A 22,387-nucleotide genomic window follows, 5' to 3' on the forward strand; every position below is an offset into this window, starting at 1 on the left:
AATACTGTAGTTAAATGCAAAATTCAGCAATTAAAAACAAAACAAACATGCTTGCTCTTTCTGGATATTGCACTATTGATAGCACATCCCAATGCTTTTTCATGCCTCATGTAATTCTGTGGAGACTACTTATCAGGGTAGAAAGTTTGAAATGTGTAAAAATTATTAGTCACAATGATGTACTCGAAGAGGGCACTGTACTTCATCAGCTCATTCCCTTAATTAATCCCTGAAACCTGATGCGGAAAAAAGACTTATATAGGTGCTTAAATTTATGCACTGGGAATAATTCCATTAATGTCTATAGCACTACCCCCAGTTCAAAAAATTCAGCACCTATGTGTATCTTTGCAGGTTTGGGAAATACATTGCAAGCTCTTTGAGTCAGCAACACAATGAGGGTACGTCTAGACTACCGGGTTTTGTCGACAGAAGTTTTGTCGACAAAGAGCGTCTAGACACATTGAGTTCTGTCGACAAAGCAAGCTGTCGACGTTATGTCGACAGAACTCAGCGGTAGTGTAGACGCTGGTATAGATTTGTCGACAAAAGTCCACTTTTGTCGACAAAACTCAGTAGTCTAGACACACCCTGAGTCTCAGCACAATGGAGCCTCTAGATATTATAGAAATAAAAGTAACAAATCAATACAAAGCTAATAACTACTTCTGTTTCTCTTTCCCCTTCCCCCTTGCCATAGTATCTGAGCATGTTCCCTGTAATTTTTTTGTTTAAAACAGAAAGAATAATGGCTGGATTTCATCCAAATAAAGTAGCCACAATTTCAAAAATCCTCAGCACCCACCAGCTCCCGCAGACAACAATGGGAAAATTGCTGAGAACTTAATGATTTGAAACAGAGCCACAAGGATAGAGAAGAGCTGGAGATTTAGGGGATACTTCTCAAGGTATTTAAATATGAAAGAGGATTCCAAAAACTGTACATTAAATAACAGCTCAACTGTAGAGCAGTTCAAGTACAAGGGAAAATATTGTAGGATGCCCAGAACAGTAATGAGCATGAAATATACTATAATCGTACTATTCTGATCAATCCTAAATTATGGAATGAGGAAGAAGAAAATCACTTAAGTTTATTAGATATTGTAAATTATAATATATAACATTTATATTAATGTATAGAAGGATATTCTTTCCTGAAATTAAAATATTGCCTGTCAGATCAAATTAAAAATAAACAAAATATGACACCACAAAACAAATCACCTATTAAGTGTTTATATTGTAGATAAAACATTTCAAAAACATATTGGAGAAATATGAAATGTGAAAGATGTGAAAGGGAAAAAAATTGGGATTATGTTAAGATTATATTGAAACCTGATTCAAGAAGGAGCACTCCTGAACAAATAATAATACATTAAACTAATTAGAGTTCAGAATATGAAATTGTTAGTTTGCTGTCTCAGCTGTTTCCTCCCCAGTGAAAAAAGGATTAGTCTCTATTACATAACTAGTGAGTGGCCCAGAGGGCAAAAGAAATAAAATATTGCCCCAAAATACACAGCTTCCAAAAGCCGAAACACTGAGCATGTAGAGATATAAATAATTTTACTTTAATCCCACTGAACTCAAATGAGCTGCTCATATCAGCAAGATAACACACATGCATATGTGATTTTGGAACATGCTCTAAATCTGTGGCATGTTGCCTATGGTTAAATACTGAGAGCATTATTGTCAATTGAAGGGCCTATTTTTACTCAATAATGTTATTTGTTTTACTACCATTGTCTTGGAGAAAGTTATACTTTGTTTTTATTATCCTTTTGGATTTCCTTGAAAAGATTTCTCTATATTAAACTTGCTTATGTGATAAAAGATTAATAGCGCCCGATTCAGAGTGAATTCAACTTCCAGTGAAATCAGTGGGAATTGAAAGTGCCAGAACTTTACAAGCTGAGGGGCCCCAAGTGGATCAAAACATTCAGAAGATGTCATAACTGCTTGCTGTCTCCTTTTGCTGGTGGAAGAGGCTGAGGCAGCCAGCCAGTTGCTCTTCCCAGGAGGGAAGTAAGTTCTTGGACCTCAGTTTGGGAACCTCTGACTTAAATAATTTTGTTTTAATATAGTGCTTATGTTCTGTCTGACGCTTTATCTCACAATCCTCATGCGATCTTCTATGGTCAAAGTGTAGAAATCCCTCTCTTCTTGTTCCTCTCCCCTTATTGAGATTTGTTGATAGTGTTTCCTATGTATATAATACTATACAAATAAATATATAATATATATACATGGGTAGACACATATACATACATACAGAAAATGTAGCAGTAATTATGTGTGCTATTACACTAACCATGTAGTCTTTATTTCATGGAGTTGTGCCAGATTACATCAGGGCTGAATCTGGCCCAGAGTTGTGAACATTCAATCTTGTTTTATGGAGAGTTTTAATGAGGAGATTATAATATATATTAAGTGGGTGATCAGTATCTCTGCTAAATAAAATAATGATATTTGAAAAAGTGCATATGGTAACTGTCATTTCCCTAAGCAGCAGAAGCTTTTTCTAAGTGGGTGATGTAACCTCTTTATTTTCTATTCGTTGGGAACTAAAGGCTGCTCTAAACAACAAAAGGTACTATTTTGGGAGACTGCATTATAACATACGTTATAGAGAACACAGTTTGGTATTGTTTTCTTTAGATGAGAAAAAAAAACATGTTGGCTGCGTCTAGACTGGCAAGTTTTTCCACAAAAGCAGCTGCTTTTTTGGAAAAACTTGCCAGGTGTCTACACTGGCTGCTTGAATTTCCGCAAGAACGCCGACTTCCTACTGTCTGAAATCAGTGCTTCTTGCGGCAATACTATGCTGCTAAAAAGTCCTTTTGCGCAAAGCTTTTGTGCAAAAGGGCCAGTATAGACAGGTCAGATTTGTTTTGTGCAAAAAAGCCCCGATCGCGAAAATGGCGATTGGGGCTTTTTTGCAGAAAAGCGCGTCTAGATTGGCACGGACACTTTTGCGGAAAAGTGCTTTTGCGGAAAAGCGTCCGTGCCAATCTAGATGCTCTGTTCCGCAAATGCTTTTAACGGAAAACTTCTCCGTTAAAGTATTTGCGGAAGATCATGCCAGTCTCGACATAGCCGTTGTGAAACCATAGGACGACCAGGTAACCTGTTTTGTAGCATATTTTATGTTAAAATAGTATGAGGCTACCTGCTTATGAAAGACTAAATTTTATTATAATCTGGTCTGACCACAAATATTTTGCTGCATAAAAGGGTCCTAAAATAAGTCTACTACTTTTAATAGAGCAGTATGAAAATGACATCTTCAGTGAGCAACTAGGAATACATTAATAAATTGGCTGTGCAGACTGACTTCCCATTGTGAAGTAAGGCTATCAAATAACAAATAGATTTGATCAGGTTGTTTAAGTGGAAGCAATGCACAAATCTCAGAATCACTTAGCTCTTCAGATGACAGAATGCTAACAGTTTTGTTTTGGAAAAATGCACAATATTCGCTTCTACGAGAGTGAGGGTTATTATCTTCTGTAAGCAGAGACCGGGAATATTTTTGCCTCTCCTTGAGTGTTTATTCACATGTGATTATTGGAAACTCTCCTGTACTGACAAACACAGTGTCTTGACAAACTGAAGAGGATCACTGTGGTGTTTGGCACTTTGAGGTCAGGGAGGTGAAAACATGCTGCAAACTTTGCCAGGAGGCTTGAACTTTGCCAGGACACTAGTGGTTTCATCTGTTTACCTTAGCAGTGACAGAAGATTTAGACAATTACTTATCCTCTATTCATGCAGCTGCAGGCCCCAAACAATGTCTTGTCAAATATACATGTCCTTTATTAGGAGTTATATTTTCAGTGTTTTATAGAACTCTTGTTATACTAACATCTGATATAATTGGTGTCTTAAGTAATATCCTCAGAAAAGACAAGTCAGAGATGCTAATAAGAGAAAAACCATCATCCTTCTCTCTTACAGCTCAGTGCAGCAGTTACTAGTTTGTGTGCAGCTAGCTCATATCTGCTAGGGAGGGTAAACCCTCTTGGGCTCCTTCCCTATGGATACTAGTCTTGCATTTTCAAGGGAAAAAATCATAAATGTTCCCTGCTGTTTTGTGGCTGCATCCCATCCCTATTTAAGGGCAAAACCCTTATACTTACCAATCCAGTTGTCCTACAACCATTTAATTACCTCCCAGGGTTGAGATAGGCACTGTCATCCTCCCTGTGCTACAATTTGGCCTGCATAATTTTATACATCATTCACCCTCCCCTTCCATTTGTTTGTGTCAGTACTTGACCGTCCCATTTCTTTCTACATCTTTCCCCTCTTTCCAGGCATCCCACCTCCATCTTTTTCACCTCTTCCCTCTCCTCTCCTCTTGCTCTGCTTTCTCCTGGTCTCCCTGGCCTTTTTGCTTTGGAGAGCTGCTTATGCATTTCCCATAATAGCATATCCTTTCAATTCCTTTTGCTGTAGCATCTGGGCAGAGGGAAAAAGAAGAGAATGCCAAAAAACATGGAGCTGAAGTTCTTTGCTGAGATGGGACATGCAGATTCACATTCTGGGTTCCACCAGCGTGATGGTGGGCCAGGGTTAGGAAACTGCCCAAAACGTGAAATTTGAGCTTTTGGGGGTAACTCCTGGAGTTCACAAAAGTGGGTTACAAATCTTTCCTGAGCCAGCTTTCTGGAAAGCTTGCCACCATATTTGCTTATCACAGGCCCTAATAAACTTCTCCCCATATTTCAGGATTAGGGCCCAGATGTACAAAGCTGTATGATAAGGAGAAAGGGTCTTTCCAAATCCCTCCGCTCGAGCGGCTGAAGGAAAGCTTATGACCCCAGTCAATGACTCCCGCCTCCAACTGCCAACGAGCTGGGCTGTGGGCCCCAGCTGGGCAGGGCTAGGCAACAGCCCTCTCCTGGCCCGGCGGCAGCTCGGCGCTGGCTGCCGGCAGGGCGGGTGTGAAGCTTCATCCCGCTTTGCTCCGCCGCTGGCTCCCGGGCGGTGCAATCACTAGTGGGAGCTGGAGAGGGCAAGCGGAAAAAAAAAAAAAAATCTGCAGCGCCTCGGAGGGGGTGGGGTGGGAAGCAGCAGCAGCAGCTGATCCAACTTTGCGGCGTGGAGGCGCAGGGGCAGCGGCGGCACTGAGCAGCCTGCAGCGGAGCGCGCGCCGGCTGCCCGGACCCGGGCCCCGCGGAGCAGGAGGCGGCGGCCGCCAGGCGGTAAGGGAGCCCGGCGCTGGGACTGGCGAGCTCCGGCGGGCGGGGATGCAAACGCAGGAGCCCGGCGCGGGAGGGTGGCTGCGACAGGGGAGCGGGGCAGGCTGCTCCCGGGGCGGGCAGGGGTTCGCGTGCGGTACCTGTGCCGGGGCACCCACCCAGCGCCGCGGTGGGGTTGGGATGCTGCTGCCGCCGGGACCGTGGCCGAGGCGCCCCGCCGCTCAGGAAAGGCAGCGGCGGCTCCTGGCGGCCGGGGCCGGGAGGGGAGGCAGCGAGCGGGTGCAGCAGAGGGACCAGGTGACTGAGCGCCCCTCACCCCGTGAGTGCCCGTGTCGGGGCTTGTCAGCGCGCCGGGAGCGGGAGGTCAGGCCAGCCGGGGCGGGGGCTGAGACGGACTCGGGATGAAGTTTTCCAGCCTGCGCTGCTGCCCTGTCCAGGCACCTGCTTCTCCCAGGCGCTGCTGCGAGTCTCCCTAGGGCCCCAGACGCGGAGTTAGGAGCCCCCCTGTCGACAGGCACCGAGCTCGGTTGGGAAATGTTGGCGGGCAAAGGCACAGTGCGGGGTTTCGCTGTGGGCACCTCGGCTGTTAGGTTAGCTCGTGGGTACTTGGCGGCGTCCTCTGCCCAGGGGCTGGTTTGACGAGAAGTGGAGATGGGTTCTTGTGCCGCCGCCCCGTAATCTTATCCTATCGCTATTCATCTGATTTTATTGATAGCTTCATAATTGCACTTGAACCATGCCACAGGAGGGACCTTAGAGACTGCAGAAATTAATTGCACCTGTGCTGCTTATTCTCATCCCCCGCTCTGCCCCAGCTAGTTTTGGGTAGAACTGGGTACAGTGTTTTCAATTAGTACTGGAGAATAGTCTGTGCTGTCTAACCTGCCTTTGAGCTGCCTCTCTGACTGCATCAGATCAGGGAGTGATTTTTGGCGGCTCCCGGGGATTTAGCAGGGAGAGCTTTCCCTTTAACGCTGAGTTGGACTCTTGGAAGGACAGCATTATTAAGGTGAAGAATGAATGACTCACTATGCATTCAAAGGTGCTCGTGAAAGAACACAGAGAGAAAAGTCTTTAAGCTATCCAAAACCATCTACAAATAAACTTACTGAAATTGCAAAAACATCTGTAATGTTAGTGAAGAACAATGGGCTGAAGAGAGGTAATTGGACTCCATTGCAAAGGTGGTTGTTAAAGGACAGACCATTGGCTAAAAATGTTTACGTTAATTTAGGCAATTATGTGGAAATTACTACTGCAATTTTAAATCAGTGGACGGATAATAATGGGATTCCTATCTCTATACTCACCAAATATACAGTACATTTCTTCATTTTGCAACTATATTGGTGAAATATTTAATACTTTTTGTTATTTGGAAAAAGAGGCAGAAGTCTCATCTATTAATCTTTTAAGTAGCTATAAGACAAAGTGTAGATGTAAAACTCTTGTTCATCTCCCAAGTTCTTGCTGCATTTCTATTACTCTGACATTTTTAGTGGCCATATAACTGTGCTCTAAAAAACAGGCAAAGATTTTTTTGTGCATGGAAAAAAGTTCTTCAAATCCCGTTAGAAACATTGCTGTAGAGTTGTTTGTTGACTATGGTATTTTGGTTTCAAGTGCTTTAATGTCACTTGATAAGTCATTGTAAAATGCAAAACAATTGCCTTCTATTCTGTAAATCTGCTGGTATTGTAGTATGTTTTGCATGTAAAGCATACTTAAAATTACACAGTAAATTTAATTTACCATGACGTCAGACATATTTTTACAATCATGTAGGGTGCTCTTTTAGATTTAACTTTGTGCAAGAAAACTTGAGACGGTTATTTGTCTAATCTGAAAGGCCATTCAGTAAGCCACTGGATCCGTTCCTTGTGGGTCACATGTTACAGTTTGATATGATCTCATTACTCGTGTCAAAAGCTGTTGATGAATTTTTAATTACATTGAAATGTGCTTTTAAATCAAAATGTCTGTCAAGATAAAACTTGTTTTCTTGTGGAAGATAATAGTGAATGCTGTACATTTATGAAAAAGTAATCAACCTTTCTCTGTTGTGCTTCCCTACATTGTTTAAAAATAGGTTTTGTCCCATGTTAAAATACTGACATACATTGTTGATCCATCAGTCAGATTACAGTGCTCAGTTTTCTCAAGTTCTGTTCTGAAAACAATGCTTCCGCAACTCATTACTAACTACTTGAAGAGCCTCTTGAAAGGATTTAAATTATTAGAGGAAAAAGTAAATACAGGTTGAACCTCCCTGGTCCAGTATTGGGGGAAGGGAACCTAGGAGCAGCTGCTGCTGCGTGCATAGAGCTGGGAGCAGGGAGCAGTGTGTGGCAGGGGCAGCAGAGCGAGGCAGCAGGAGGAGGTCAGGCCTCCAGATTCTCCCAGGGCAGCAGCCTAGAGATGATCCCTAGGAGATCCTGTATGCCTGACCTCCGCTGGCTCAGCATATTCCCTCAGGACTGGAGTGGTCCCGAACAAGGAGTGGTCCCTGAACCAGCGGAGGTCAGGCATCCAGGATCTCCTAGGGATCCTCTCTTGGCTGCTGCCCTGGGAGAATCCGGAGGCCTGACCTCCTGCTGCTGCCTGGCTCTGCTGCCCCTGCCACACTCTGCTCCCTGCTCCCAGCTCTATGCACGCAGCAGCAGCTGCTCCGAGGTTCCCTTCCCCCAGTACTCACATGGTGCAGCTGATCCAGCAGCTATCTTCCCCCAGGTCACAGGCTCTGTAGATTGCCACTGGTCAAACCAGGTCTGTTCCCAGTCACACTCAACCTCTGGGGCTGGGAGCTCTGATCTAGCAACATCTGTGGTCCTGCCAGACCATGGATGTTGCCAGACCAAAGAATCCTGGATGACAGAGGTTCAACCGATAGTTAAAACTGTATATTCAGAACAAATACATACCTCACCGCACCCAGCATCATTTCCTAACAAATCATCATATTGAACAACTTTTAACAGATTTTAAAAAATTAATGTGACACTAGACTAGATATGGCGTGTGGAAAAGCCAAATAATGCACAGAGGTGTTTCACTTTCAAATTAATTGACTTAGTTGGACGTTGTTAATAGAAGGCAAAATTTATGCCATGCAAAGGGCCAGCAAGAGGTCTCTGCACCACTTGAATCCCACCTTAGTATTGGTGCACAAGGGTGACTTTTACCCAGAGAGTTTTTTTAATGGTTAGAAAGCAATACATTCAGTATTAGGTAATTTGGTGTATTTAAGTCATCTGAGTCACCATATTTAAATTTTGTGTGTGTTATTAACAAGATCTTGACATTATTTTAAAAGGACAAATGCAGAATAATATATTTTGTGGCTTGACTTTTATGCCACATTTTGTAACTTTATTAATTCCAGCTGAGCTACTCCTGATCTACATCTATGTGAGAAGAATCAGGATTTCCAAGTGTAATTTTTGTAGGTATTTCCATTATATGCAGATTTCTACTTTGTGTGTAATATGATTTCCCCTGTGAGGAGCAGGCTTGGAATATGCATCAGGCCTGCAGTATGCTGAGGTTGTGGCCTTGAGCCAGCAAAGCACTTAAGAACACGCTGAACTTCAAGCATGTGAGTAGTCCAATTGGAGTTAATGGGTCTACTTATATAATTTGAAGTTAAGCATGTGCTTATGTCCTTTGCTGGATGGAGACCAGAATGCTCATTATTTTTCCTGATTGAGCCCTCAGAGCTCTGTTACGACAGAGCACTTGGTGATACCAAGTGATAGATTCATGAAGAACAGTTCACAAAGCCACAGCTTTCTAGCCTGTTTGAGTCTGGATTTCTTCTCTATTCATTATTTCCTAGGAAAAACGAAGAACAATATGTAAATGATCACATTTTTTGCCAGGTGTGTGGAAACAGTGAGAGTTAGAAGAAAGCACTTTTTCAGGTGGGATATGAAAATTCCTACTAATGAGAAATAAGATGACTATGAATGAGAAGAGTATTCTCCATTTCCTAATAGAACTAACAACTCAGTATTTTCTGAAATAGATATACATCTGTTAGACTGCAAGCAGTTTGGGTCTGAGGTATTTTTTATTGTGCACCTGTACATTACATAGTACAATGGGGCTGGCATCTCCAGCCATTGCTACAATACACATAGTAATACAAACCATTTTGAAGTACATGGATTCAAATTTAATTAATCCTTGGATGTTTCTGAAGACCTCAATTAAACATCTGAAAGGTATTTTCTCTCAATCAGGCAATTCTAGGGGCAGAATATTGCACTAATCCACTTGGATGACACATTGCTATCATTATTTCACTTAAGGAGTTAGAAATTTGTTGTCATTAGATGTGTCAATATCAGAGATTTGGTGCTGAGAAAGGACAGGCAGGGAAAAGAGGGAGGAGGTATTGTCTTATATATAAAAAAATGTATACACTTGGACTGAGCTGGAGATGGAAATAGGAGACAGACTTGTTGAAAGTCTCTGGGTAAGGACAAAAGGGTGAGGGCATGGTGGGGGGCTTATTACAGGCTAGGAATATTGAAATGTGAGGTTTTTTTGGATACATGTGTAACCACTGAATTTTTCAGTGGTTACACATTTACATGGACGCGGGTTGGAAAGGCAGCTCTGTGGGAACTGCCTGTCTCTCTCCCTCCCCGTTGCTGCTTCTTTATCAGAGACTGCAGGATAGGAGTGCAGGCAAGAGCTGGTGCTCGTGGGGAGTTGGCTTAAAAGCTGGCTTCTCGCACATATTGGTTCAGAGGCAACAGCATGGGGCGGTGGGGGCAGGGGGCTCTGTGGGAGCCAGCTTAAAAGCTGGCTACCTGGCTCCAGCCTGCCTACTGGTGCTGTTGCCTTTGTATCAGAGGCTGAAATGGGAGGTCGGGGGACGGGGTGAGTGGCCATTTGATCAATGGAATAGGCAGATTGTACTGCTAAAAATTGCTATTTTGCGTTTCAATTTTGGAGGATTAATAGGATTTTTTTGCGTAAGATTGAAGTAAATTGCTTTGTGTGGCAGTTCTTACGTTTAACTCCAAAGCATGTCTTGTAAAACATTTAAAGACCCCAGTTTACAAACAGAATTTGGGATAAATTGTGCTTCCCTTTGCCTCTGTTACATGTTCAGTTGTGAGACACATGAACAGTATTTCTCCTGCTTAGGTACCGGTAATTTTAAAGCACACAAATCACATTTATAATCAGATATTAAAATAAGTTCTTCCTTTATGTGTCTGCAGTTTTTGATTTAGGACTTCTCTTTTTCCCCACCAGGAGATGTTCTCTCTCTCTCACATGCATGCATGTACATCTTACTTTTCCAGGCAGAGAGCATAAACATTTTACAAGTTACATCTTTCCTAGCTAAATCAGCTCTAAAATATTGTGCTCATAGACTCGCTGTGTGCATACATGAGAGATTAGGCAGGAAAAATATAGTTAATCTTCTGCACAAGGTGCATATTGAAGGCACGATACTATAATTGAGATTACGTTAATTATCTGTATTGGCTACCAAGATCGATTGTACAAGTTTTTCTAAAAAAAAGGCATTTAACTTCAGTTATAACTGTCTTGAACAGGCATTGTTAGCCTTGAGGAATGTCATTGAAGCACATACAAAACCATTTGATTCACTTTGTCCAGAGGTAGCAGTTGGGGCCAATTCAGAATGATGGATCTCTGCTGGGCAGCCCTTAAGCCTGTGTGCCATCTCATTGACTTCAGTGAGTCTCCACAAGATTGGGACCTAAAGGTCTCTGCACCTTGATTTCTGCAAAATGTAACATTCTTTCTGTAAAGCATTTTGAGATCCTTGGGAAAAGCGTGATGCTTAAACCCAATGAACTGTTATGTACGGTGTGCAAGTTCACAGTTATTCTCTGCTGAGTTCAGTATAGTGGGACCACTTCTATAGATATGAATTTTCAAGATTTCTGTTTGGCAGAAGGAGAGGAGAACAAATATTCCTGTCAGTGAGCTGAGTGTTGTTGCTGTTGTGGCGCACACACGCATCCCTACGTTAAAATCCCAGTGTCTAATTCTGGTGCTTTACTGGACACTCATATTTAAACACTGAGAAATACTTAGAAATAACACTAACGATTGCAGAAGAATTAAGTCAGGATACTTGGTAAGCTCTTTGTTCAATTTTTTTGTTCAATTTTTGTACGACTGGTCCATTACTGGGGTTCATAGTACAGTAATACAAAAAATAATGAACTATGAGGTGAGACATAAAAAGTCAAATGAACAGAAAGATGGAAAAAGGCTCTTCCCTCAACAGCTCCAGTGTTCTGCGGAAGGCCTTTGTATTGACAATGTCTTGAGACTGGCTCAGTGAGGGAAGATCCAAGGAGAATTTACAAACAAAAGCTTAGCTTTACCAAGCCATGCACATATGTTTTTGATTTAACTAATGTGAATTGTCTCCATGAAATAAAACTACGTGCGGTAGTAGTCGTCAGCATGTTCATGAATAGATTAATTGGATTGAATGAGGCTACTCTTGGTTATAAAGTCAAATTCATGCATAAGGTTTTACAGGATTGGGGTAAGAGAGGGTAGTTTGGAACAGTACCCTGAAATGAATCCTTGGTATTCTCTGAAGATGAGTAGTGATGTTGTTATGCTTCTTTGGATGTGAAAGCTGGTGTGTAAGTAGCACTCCGAAGAGAATGAAGTGCTGGAACATTGTAGGCTTGAAAGAATTACACGCCTTCACCTCTTTTTGCTCTGTATAAGGATTTCAGCAGTAGTGAGGCATCGCAATAGCAATGTGCGATGTTCCAAAAGTGTTGAGATATGGTATATGTATTGATTTATGGAAAAATAGTAGCATTAGTAGGTAGAATGCACAGGAGTCCTTGTTTCCGTTTCTCACTCTGCTAGTGACGTTCACCCTGGCTGGCCCCAGTGAATCTCCCCAACTCCTCAGCCCCCTTCCCTGAGCCCTGTAGCCTGAACCACCAGGCTCTGAATCCTGTACCCTCCTGCCCTGCACCTCCAAACTTCTGCTCTGACTGCACCCCCTATTATCTGCTCTGAACCCCCCAGTTCCTGCCCTGACTTCTGCATCCCCACACAGCCAGTCCCCTGCAGGAAGGACGTGAACAATGCCAGGTAAGTATTCTGATTATACCAATACTGGCAAAAAGTCTCTTAGTGTATATTTGAAAAAGTACTTTTTCTGGTATAGATTGTACTGCTTTGATGAGCAAAATAAGCCAGAGCAGCTAAGGTTGTATAAATGCATCTTCACTTTGGTTGGTTGGCATAGAAATATTGCAGAAAAATCACATCCTTAGCTGACATTGCTGTGCCAGCAAAAGTTTCTGGTGTAGGCCTGGCCCCTCTCTTTTTTTTTTTAACCTTTCATTTTCCAAAAGGTATGAGAACCCATAGTTCCAATGTACTTCAGTGCTCATTATGAGTGCTGAGAATCACTGAAAATGAAGCAATCTTTCTTACCTCCTTTACTTGGCTGCTATTGGGCTCAAAGTATTAAGGCATTTGATACCAATGCATGGAAAACATATTGTTTAGTTAGACCAAAGAAAAGTTGAAAAAGATGTATCTTTCACTCAGGGATCTTGTCTTAATGCCTTGAAACACCTTTTAGAATTCAAAGAAGGATGTTTGTATTTAATACTGGGAAAGGGTATGCTCACCTGCCTTTACAACTAGAAACAAAGCTATCCTGGAGAAAGAAAAACAGTATCAGGAAGACAGTAACAAAAGACTTTTGTCTTTTGTTTCAGCTAGACCAGACTAACACGGCTACGTCTCTATTACTATTCTAGGAAGAAAGTAAAGATTCTATTAAAGATGTTTGCAGTATCACAATGCCAAAGGAGGGGGAAGCATCTCGTGTCTCCAAAATCAGGATTGTATATTGTTGATTTATGCAGAGTTGTTCCTTCTCATCTTTAAAATTCTAAAATGTGGTGGTTTTGCATTTATTTTGCCTCAGTTTGGTGTGGAGAAGGCTAGGTGAACACTTGCTATGGTGCAAGCACTAAAGATGTTGTTAGTAGCAAATGTTCAGTCTCATGACATGTTCGGTTTACACTCTTTCTTACAGAACCAAAATTAAAATTTCATTTAACTGTGTAAACCAACAAGCCATATGGATTTGTAGCTGGATAGATATCTGTCCTAAATGTTAGAAACTGCTACCAATTTCCATTTAAAGTTCCTCTCTCTGGCTGACTTCAGTACCATTTTGGGGTCAAGTCTTGGTTTTCATTGCAAACAAGCTGCCTATGTTGGATCTACTAAGAAGGGGTTATAAGCCATAACATGTGCTGCTGGATGCTAAAGTACACTCCATTAAAACTGAGCAGCATTGCTTGAAATACTAAAAAGCTCAAGAGGTGTCAAAATTTAAATGCATCAATTTCCTTATCTAATCTTTGTGCCACAACAGCCCCCTAAAACTAAAATTATTTGTATACCTGGTTATTTGAAATTTCCAGAATCGCTGTAGTGACAGTTCTTCTCAGTTCTGCTTTGAGTTGGAAATATCCTTCATCCGTCTGTATTTTTAACATTTTTGGCTGCTGAGTGACAATTACAAAGCCTGTAACCGCAACCTACTTTAGATATTGAGATCTCAAGTAATTCTACACATATGCCTCAAACCCTGAAGGGATAAAATAGAGCTAGCTGAATGGATTTATCGTATGATAACATAAGAGCAAAATGTAGGTGCAGCTAAGAACAATGAATGCTTTTCTGATTCAGTGTACCTGATGAGCCAATATAAACTGTTGGGTTAAATAGAAAAGTCAAATTAGAGTACTAATATCTTTCTTGTATAATGTGAGTTATGGGGTGCAAGTGATCTGCTACTTAAAACATAAAGCCCAGGAGTCAGGATTCCAAGTTTCTGTCCATTCTACGACTGACTTTTGCTTCATTTCAAAGGTGCCAAGAACCCATCCAAATCTAGGGGGGCTGTAGATGCCCAGCAATTTAAAAAGCTAGGCCACTAAACTGCCTGTTCTCATTTTCCTCATCTATAAAAGGGGTATAGTAACCACTAGGGATGTTAACCTGTGTTTATTTTTGTAAACATGTAACCACTGTAATTTACAGCTGGCTCTCCATACATACTGGCTCCCGTCTGCCCTCCCCATTGTGCTTCTGCTTCTATATCATGCACACTGGCTCCAGCTCTTCCTTCTGCCTCTGATTCAGAAGGGACAGAGTGTGGGAGGGATAGCTCAGTGGTTTGAGCATTGGCCTGCTAAATCCAGGTTTGTGAGTTCAATCCTTGTGGAGGCCATTTAGGGATTTGGGGCAAAAAATTGTCAGGGATGGTACTTGGTCCTGCTGTGAAGGCAGGGGACTGGACTCAACGACCTTTCAAGGTCCCTTCCAGTTCTAGGAGATAGGAAATCTCCATTAATTAATTTATTTATAAGAGAGGGGGCTGTGTATAACCATTAGGATAAATGGATGAGTCTGGGCTCATTGGTTAGTTGTGTACATGGGTACACGTTCACATCCTTGTAGCCACATTTGGACAGTATTTTGTGTTGATAGTCTGCACTAGAGGCCAGGAGCAGAATGACAGGGATCTTATGGGTCAGACTGAGGTGCAGTGGCAGAGTTGTACCAGGGAAGGTGGTATGACTTAGAAGACTATTGCTACAGTTGGTTTAAGTCCGCTCTTGACATTAAAGAGATACTATCAATTCAAATATGGCCCAAAACTTAAGTTTTTCAAGAACTGGCTTGCATAAAGCCTAAGAATATTAGAAAGTTTCCACAACTTAAAAAATAAACAATCAGTAAAAGCAGTTGCTTCAAATATTTCACAGTAGTCCATGAAACCAAAACATAACTATAATACCCTAAAAGTGAAATGACACTATGCAAGCTGGGAGAAATGCAAAAATGTAGACCAACAGCACAGACTGTGATAAGTAATCTGGTTTTTAAACATTTATTTTGGTTTCAGTGATTTCAAGCGTTTGTAGTACATTTGTATACAATGTAACAAGCTGACAGTGGCAGCTTTAAACTCATAGGTGAGAAATAAAACAATTTAATTTTTTTAAGAATCTGAAGAAAAAAATTCTAAAATATCTTTTATATTCTTCTGTCAGCTGCATCTGTGCAAATGCATTGATGTGCATGGGTGTGAGCGGAATTTTTCTCACTTTTTAATCTTCTTAAAATTAGCTTGTTTAAAAAAAAAATAATTTAAAAGGCATTAATAGAGTTGGTTGAAAAATGTTCTTTTTTCCCTGTGGAAATTTTGGAGGATGAGGTGGGGAAGGAAATTGCATGGTCAGTTTTCTATAGAAAAAAATAGCCCTCTGGCAGCAACTTTACCATTTTTTAATGGAAATCCTAAATATTTTATTAGGAAGTGCTGTCATGATGGCTTATGCTCCTGTCCTGCTCTGAATTAGAGCTGCCAAGTGATTAAAAAAAATTATTGTGGTTAATTGCGTGATTAATCGCAGTGTTAAACTATAATAGAATACTATTTATTTAAATATATATATTTCTTTTACATTTTCAAATATATTGATTTCTGTTTGAACACAGAATACAAGGTGCTCACTTTATATTGATTTTTGATTAAAAATGCTTATGCCATCAAAAACAAAAGAAACAGTATTTTTTGAGTACACCAGTACAAATACTGTTGTACAATCTTTTTCATGAAAGCTGAACTTGCAAATGTAGACTTATGTACAAAAGCCTGCACTCAAAAATAAAATAATGTAAACATTTAGAGACCAAGTCCCTTCAGTCCTACTTGTTCAGCCTATCACTCAGACAAGTTTGGTTACAATTTGCAGGAGCTTATGCTGCCAGCTTCTTGTTTACAATGTCACCTGAAAGTGAGAACACATGGCACGATTGAAGCCAACATCACAAGGTATTTATATGCCAGATGCCCTAAAGATGTCCCTTTATGTTTCAACCACCATCCAGTTTTGTAATTTCCGCATCAGTCTCTCTCAAGATTTCTGAAAGCATGTGTCAGACCTCATCCGTCTTAGGTTTTGGATGGCACTTAAGATTCTTCAAATTTGGGTCGCTATCTTTAGAAATCTCACATTGGTACCTTCTTTGTGTTTTGTCAGATCGGCTGTGAAAGTGTTCTTAAAATAAACAAGTGCTGGGTTATCATCTGAGCTTACTACTTCATGGAAATATATGGCAGAATGTGGGTAAAACAGAACAGGAGACGTACAGTTCTCCCCCAATTTAATTAACACAATTTTAAGGAGCACAATTTAATTAACAGAATATGTTTTTTATGGAGCATCATCACCATGAAAGTATGTCTTTTGGAATGGTGGCCGAAACATGAAGAGGTAACACATCTGGCACATACCTGCATTGCAGCGTAGACTACCGAAGTGCCACACAAATACCTGTTCTCATTTACAGGTGATATTGTATATAAGCACTAGTCATTATCTCCTGTAAATATAAACAAACTAGTTTGTCTTAGTCATAGGCTGAATAAGAAGTAGGACCCAGTGGCTTTACATTTTTCATTGTTTTGGTTTTGGGTGCAGTTATGTAACAAAGTCTACATTTGTAAATTGCACTTGCACTACAGTACTTGTATGAGGTGAACTGAAAGATACTGTTTCTTTTTTCATTTACAGTGAAAATATTTGCAGTCAGAAATATTAAGTGAGCACTGTACATTTGTATTTGGTATTGAAATAGAAATCAATATATTTGAAAATGTAGACAAACATCTTATAAAGCAATTAATCACAATTAATTTTGAGCTAATCATGTCAGTTAACTGCAGTTAATTGACAGCTCTACTTATATGCTGGGTTACTTCTCCCATGATCTACTACAGGCTCTCCTCATAGTGAGTAGGAGGGACATTTGCCTCACTGTTGTCCCCTGGCCATGGTTCACCTATGCTAATTCACATATGCTGATGCAGGCAGGTGTAGGTTATGCTGCTGCCAACTCATGTTCAGGAGGGACTCACAGCAGAGAGCAGAGGATTAACTGGGTCTTTTGTAGACTACAACATTTAACCATTTTGGAAAACATCAGTGAAGTTATGCAGATTTAAATTTTATGCCCTTTTATATCTTTGCTAAAACAAGATTTATGTTGACATAGTCCTTTTAACTTGCAGACTACTTTGAGTAGCGTACTGTACAAATTCTATGCTCAGGGAGTTTGCTGAATGGTCATGCTGCTCTTTGATTTTCTTAAGAGCTCCAAGAACTTGTGCATAGTATATAATGATATTAATAGGAGTAATGCATGAGTATCAAAAGGAAAATTGACTGCTATACTTGTTTAATGTTGGCATGGGTATGAGTGGTCCTACATTGCCCTGAAAGGTGCTTAATTATTTTTTTAGAAGGATTACTAGTGTTTAGGATATGCTGCTGTTTGATCTTCCTGCAAGCATTTTACGTTCTGCTGGGGGAAAAGGAAAAGATTTTAATAATGCCCGAGTTGACAGTGGTTTTGTCATTTACAACCCCGTTTATTCTATTGCAAAACATTTATATTGTCAGTGGAGTCTTAATGTTTATATAATTAAAAACAAATAGATTATAATTCTGTTTGGCAGGCCCACAATTTGACTACTTAGCTATTTGCACCATCACTCACTGCCCTTTTGCCTTATTCAATTTACAAAGCCCATATAGCCCTTTATAATAGTGTGCTGTTTGCTTCTTCAATGCTGTGTTTAAAAAAATATTCATGCCCCTCTCACTCCTGGGCTATCAGCAAATGATTAACATTGGGCAGTAACATGTTCATTTGCCCCTTACTCCCCCCATTGTTGATTTGCATTGCTTAGTGCTGTCACCACAGCAGTCAAAGTGTAGTTAGTTTTGTTTGAAACAAACAAATCTGCCCACTGCATTTTCAAACAGCTCTTTTTTCTAAGAGCTAATGAATGACAGTGGAAATTACTACCTCAGAAAAGCTGTTGCTGTTTCTGAAAGTGCAGTGAAGGTGGTGAGAGAACTGAAGAGAGAGAACTGAAGTACAGGAAAGAATATGACCCTAAAATAACTCTTCATCCAGATGTGCTCATGGTTATATTTGTATATGAAAGCACTGGACCTAATGTGAACTTATATACACTGTCCTCACACTAGGTAATATCCTAGTCCTGAAGTTGATGGCAAAATGCCCATTGTCTTCAGTGGAGCTTGGGAATTCATTTATGGTCTTCTATGGAGTTATTCCAGTTTATATTGTTGTAACTCAAAGCAGAAATTGTGAACTTTCGTTACCTCTTGTTAGTAATTCTGAATGTTGATATTTGGAAAAGTAGAGATTTCAATATATTTAATCTTCCATTCCCTGGGTAAACATAATGGACTTACGCAGGTTCCTGTGTTTGTAACTCCTGGCAAATGTCTTAAGTTTTTGTTCTTTAAGAGAAAAGTGGGTGGGATGAGGAGATATTTGGTCAGATTGTGCCCTGGGCTGGAGTCTGCAATTATTTTGTGGAAGAATGAAACAAATTAAGTAGATATGATAAATAACCAAAAGCTGTGACACTTTTCAGTTTCTAAAGTTACAGTGATTAGAAACTGAGGGTTCATCTAGACAGTGGCGCTATTTTGGGATACATCCGGTATCCCGAAATAGCATTTTCCATGTCTTAACAGCACACCCATTATTTTGAAATGCAGTCGAAATAACGGGCTTTTTTACTGGGACATTGGAATAGCCTCATGTAGACAGAGCCAAATTTTGACATAGACTAGCTTAAAGTAAGCTATACAATTTGTGTAGCTCAAATTGTGTAGCTTATTTCAAGCTAGCACTGCTGTGTAGATGCACCCTGAATGTTCCACATGAGGGGTTAAGACGTGATGATGAGAGAAGGAAAAAAAACCCCACTTTTTTTTTGTTGGTTCTCTTTGTGTCACAGACTCCATACTGGTACAGTTATACTGCAGCTCCCCATGCACTACTTTAGTCTTTCCCTGACAGACAAGACCAGCATCAGGTTTCACATATGTTTTTACTTATTTGGTTGTAAGATTTAGCTGCTGCAGCCCACTGTGAGATGATTTCTATAGTGACGTTTGCTTGTCAGTGAGAGTGGTAGTGTAGAGAATGAGACTGCAGCAGCTGGTAGACTATGGCTTTCACAAGGGGAGCGGCACTGCAAAACAAAGATTTATGTTAAGGCCACAGTCCTTGGTCCAGAGCCAGATCAGAAAATTTCTTATGTTGTTTCTTTTTTTCTTTCAAGGTTAATTGGCTCTGTGCGTCTGTGTGCTGCATGTGTGTGGATGTGCCATAATCAGAATTCCAGTGGAAGCATCAGAAGGCTAGTGCTGTACACTATTGCTGTAATTGTGAAACACAGAGCCAAGGATCTAGTGAGTTAGAGTTTTTTTTTTTTCTCAAGCAATGCACTGAGAAACGAGTCACAGAGGTTTTTTTTTTCTCAAGCAATGCACGTGGAACGAGGTGTACAGATAGTTCGGAATGGCTTGCTAGTTCGAACTATCTAGCCCGTGCCACGTGTAGCCGCGCGGCACGGGGTTTGAACAAGCCGGCATTTAAAAATGGCGCCGGCCGGCTTATGCAAATGAAGCCCGGGAAATTCAAATCCCGGGCTTCATTTGCACGTTCGGTACGCATACATTACCCCGCTAGTACGAACTAGCGGGGTAGTGTAGACATACCCTGAATGATCATCCAGAGAGAGAAAAAAAGTCAAGTATCTGGAAAAGTAGATAAAGATATTGACTAGTTTTAGGCAAATCAATTACATTTAAAAATGGTTTTAGAAAAGCTAATATCAACAGACATTTAGAAAAAAGGAATCAGCTAGCTACAGCAATGTGAGGGTATAGAGGGGTGTTTGTGTAGAGGAGCAGACAGAGGAGGGATTGAATCAAACCCATAAAGTGCTGTGATCCCAAAATATGCAGTCAGGCCCCTGTGCATGAACACCAGAGAGTGAAATTGACTAGGAAAAACGAGAATCTGGCCACCTTGTTTTCATTATTCAAACGCTATATGGCAAGCAAATGGTAAAATACCCAGCATAAATAGCAAGGCAAAATCAAGCTGATAAGACTGCCAAATAATCGAAGGAGCTATTGGGAACAGAGATAAGAAAACTGATTTCTAATATGTGAATTCAGGGCTGACACAGCCATCTTAGTGGGCCGCTGGTGACATTTGGGGAGTTAAGGTTCTTTAAATTCTTTCTATTTGTGGGTTGTCTTCACTTATGTCTCACAGTTGCCACGTTGTGCCCTCAAGTCATTCCTCTGATTTTGGGAGAGATTGGGAAGGAGAAAAATAGTCAGAAGGATCCAGAAGGCTGCTTATTGTTTGTAAAAGTTAGAAGTGGGGTTGTTTGAAACACCTGGTGTTCTAACAGTGGGGTTTGTTTGAACACTTGAGGCAGGGGAGTTTGATACCCTATAGACAGTATGTAAAATATTTATTAAGAAGAATATCTATTTTTAACAGGATGATTTCAGTTCTATTATTGATGAGTCTGCAGTGCACATATTTCAGTGCTTGTCGTCTTGTATCCAATATGATTCAGAGCACTGGAGCTTGGAAACTGTCCAGCAGGGAAGTGAGTTGTGAACGCTGCTGTGCGGCTCTGCAAACAATGTGGGCGGGCCTAAATTATTTTGTGCGGCTGTGCAGGCGCACAGCTTAGAGGGAACTATGGATAAGTATGATAAGTAGAACTGTTGTAACAACTGATTTCTTCTTCCTCCCTTTCATTATCTTAAAATAAGACTGGGACTATTAGAACTTCCAGTTATCTTCTAACAGTGTTTAGGGCTGCACCCTCCGCGCTCGTGACATTTTTGCTGCTCAGAAGTAGTACTGCCATTTTTGTGATGTATGTGATGTGTTTGCTGCTACTTTGATAGAACATACCTTTGGTTCCCATTGGAACTATATGCCACGTGGGCAGGTTTCCAAAACACACAGGGCATGCACACAGAGAGCTCTGTGGGGAGGGTGATCTCCCCTTAGGAGCCTGCTGGTTGCCAGGCAGATTAGGGTCATGTGACCATGGACCCTCTGGTTACCAGGCAGATTGGAGTTATGTAGCTATGAACCCTCTGATTAATCCATATCTTGAAGGGGAAAACAAAATGGAGGACATAAAAGAAAACGGGTGTCTCTCCCCCCAACAACTCCTTCAGTCTCTGTTCATATCGGGTCCTCGACTGCTGCGTCTCTGCCTTTTAAATGTAGTAAGAGCCAGGCGGCTCTTAATACATTTAAATGGCAAAGGTGCAGTGGTCCCTCAGTCAGTGTGAGCTGGGACTTGGCTCGCACCGCCCCCGGGAGCTAACTCTGCTGCGGCTCTGCAGTTGAAATGTAGTAGGAGCCAAGCTGCCTGCATGTCCAGCTCCTACTACATTTAAACTGCAGATCCACAGTGGGGGTAGCGGGTGCCCCCTCCCAATTTATCGAGTAATTGATGGATATTCCATCAACTACTCGATTAGCTAAATAAATATTACTTAACATCCCTAGTTTTTAGTGCACTAACGTTACTTATTTTTTTAGTCTAATGCAAAGACTGACTGGCTTGCTTATACACTTTCTTGTGTCCAAAATGAAAGAGAAAGTTGTTGAAAATTACTTTTTCAATTACTCAGCATTTTGAATCCCAGGAAGAGATGGCTCAAATCTGTGTAATTAAGATTGGAATAGTTGGGCTATAAGGATAGGTACAGCCCTGCAAATCCACAGATACCCAATTCATGTCTGTGGGCATTTGCGGATGTCAGTGTGGATATCCATGGCTCATTTTTGTGGAAGTGGATACAAATTTTGTATCTGTGCAGGGCTCTAAGGATAAGAAGATACAAAGTATACTCTAGGATTTCCTTGGTTTTGTAAGGTACAGAAAGTATAGTGAATGCAGTGATACGGTGCTTTGCAATGATTATTTAGCAGAAAAATACGACGACAGACAGGTAATAGTAAACTGCAGACCACTAAGGCTTGGTCTTCATTTAACATTTATATGACATAGCTGCATTAGTCAGGGTTAGTGATGTTAAATTCTTGGGAATAAAATTTTGGAGAATATTCTCAAGAATGTTCTTGGGAATATTCTCCAATGCGAAAATTTTTGAGAATTTTCTTTTAAATACTTGTTAAATAGTTTTTAAAGAATTTTACTATTTATGATAATG

General features: G+C 40.8%; 1 protein-coding gene across 2 annotated transcripts in view; it reads left to right on the top strand.

The window, feature by feature from the left end:
* The first annotated feature begins 4,934 nt into the window (after nt 1-4,934).
* BMPR1B (bone morphogenetic protein receptor type 1B) overlaps nt 4,935-22,387 on the top strand; it is a 359,692-nt gene continuing 342,239 nt past the window's right edge. For both annotated transcript variants that reach the window (XM_075929626.1, XM_075929627.1), the window contains exon 1: nt 4,935-5,219. The gene's annotated coding sequence lies outside the window, so the exon portion shown is untranslated. The remainder of the gene's footprint in view (nt 5,220-22,387) is intronic.

The sequence above is a fragment of the Pelodiscus sinensis genome, chromosome 5 (assembly GCF_049634645.1).
Source record: "Pelodiscus sinensis isolate JC-2024 chromosome 5, ASM4963464v1, whole genome shotgun sequence".
Taxonomy (NCBI): domain Eukaryota; kingdom Metazoa; phylum Chordata; order Testudines; family Trionychidae; genus Pelodiscus; species Pelodiscus sinensis.